This window comes from Condylura cristata, unplaced genomic scaffold, assembly GCF_000260355.1.
Source record: "Condylura cristata isolate star-nosed mole 26May11 unplaced genomic scaffold, ConCri1.0 scaffold00008, whole genome shotgun sequence".
In the NCBI taxonomy this organism is placed as follows: domain Eukaryota; kingdom Metazoa; phylum Chordata; class Mammalia; order Eulipotyphla; family Talpidae; genus Condylura; species Condylura cristata.
In genome coordinates, this window is record NW_004567109.1 from 20,481,077 (window position 1) to 20,483,024 (window position 1,948).

A 1,948-nucleotide genomic window follows, 5' to 3' on the forward strand; every position below is an offset into this window, starting at 1 on the left:
GCTTTCAGTTTGTTTTCCTCCTTGGCATTCATGATCTCCTCTCACCAGGGAAGGGCTTTTGCATGCATTTCTAAACTGAGAATGATTCCACTATTCATGCTGCAAGGTCTGGAAGTCCACTCCTAGGAAACTTTAGAATCAGGCTGCAGAATTCTTCTGGGCTCAGGCCTCTGAAGACTCCCATGGAGAGACTTCCCATATAGGGACCTTCACTACTGGCCCAGGTACAGTTTCAGTTATAGCTGTGGAACCTGACCTTTCCCTGAAAGCCTAAGAAGTATCTGTTGTCTAAGGAAAAGAATCCTTGGCTAAATCAAAGGTCTTGGGTTTTTTGCCTGGGCTTCAGAGCAGTTAGAGCATGAGATTCAGAGGCAGGCTTGGCCTGTAACCCAAGCCTCACTACTAGTCTGCTTTGTAGACTTCAGTCAGTTACTTAAACCTCTCCAAGTCTTTGCTTCTTTGTAAAACAGATATAGTAAAGGTACCTACCTTCAGAAGGTATGGGGAGGATTTAACAAGATTATATACACAGGTACTTTATAGAGCTTAGTAGGAGATTAGTCAATGGTGGTTCATTAAATAAGGGTATTTAATGTGGGAGAAAGCAGAACCTAGAAGGTTGCAGTGGGTGGAAATTACCCCTTCCCATTCCCACTGTCCCTTCCTTGACTCAAAGCTAGGACTATTGCAGTATCTCCTAGCGTGACCATGCATACCTACCTTGTACTTGGCCTTCGATTCCTTTTACTCTTCTACTTCAACACTCTTGAGACTGCTCATAATCATAAAACGTAGACAAAATTTTCCCCAACCCACATTTCCCATCACAGTTTTTTATAAAAGAACACAGAGGTGGAGTCGGAAGACATGGATTCTAGTGCTGAATTGGCTATTTTCTTCCTAGGTGACAGGGTAAATCATCCAGTCTCAGATTCTACATTCAAAAGTTGAAGATTATAAAACTGCCTCATGGGATGTCTCATGATTTATATCGAACTGCCTACCCTTAAAACTAGACTGTAAGTGGGGTCACAGGTAGGGCCACAAACATAGCGTGCATCCTTGTATCCTTAGCACCAAGCCAGGGCCAGGCAGTGGTAGGTGTTCAGTACACACTTGAATGAATGAATGAATGAATGAATGAATGAATGGACAGGATTGGGAGGTTTATTGTGGCATAACCTAGGTAAAGCATCTTGTGTGGGGCCCAGGAGGCATGCCCAAGTGTTAGCTGCTGCTATGCATGTTACTAATGCAGAGACTTTCGGCAAATACCCTCCTTACTCTGGATTTGTTCATCGAAGGCACTCCTGGCTCTTATTTTTTGGATTACTAGAGACAGCATGCAGAAGGAGCTCAACAAATAAATGTTTTCTCAGTGGATGAAGTCTCTTCCACGGCTCTGAATGGCATTGATGCTATCTAAACAAGGATCTGAGTTAGCTCCTGGGCCTGGCTCCCCTCTGTCCTTTACCCCATGAAGAAGATGGGGCCTCCTTGAGATCTTTGGTACATTCAGTTCGGGAAGCCTGAAGCCAGGTGGGTATGTGGCAGGGGTTCTGCGAGCTGGGGCAGGAACTCCAAGGGAGGAGATGGAATGTGGGCTTAGAGAAAGCTGGCCAGAGGAAGCCAGGCAAGGGACCCTGTTGTTTCAGAAACTGACAGCCCTGCATCCTGGGAGAGAGACTGATGAGTGGCTTCAAGGGGGTGGGCCCGGTAAGCTAGGTCAGGGACTGGCCACTGGCCGAGGTGGAGAGGGAGCCGGAGCAGAAGACGGGAAATGTGGGGGTGTGAGCTGGCCCGGGGGACACAGAAGGCCGCAGGGGAGGAGTTGTGGGGAGGAGGGACCAAGAGACAGAGGCCCCGAGGGCCGCCAGAGGACGCGGGGTCAGTGCGGAAGGGGCGCGGAGAGCGCGGAAGCGGCGGCGGGTGGGGTGCAGGGCGGGGT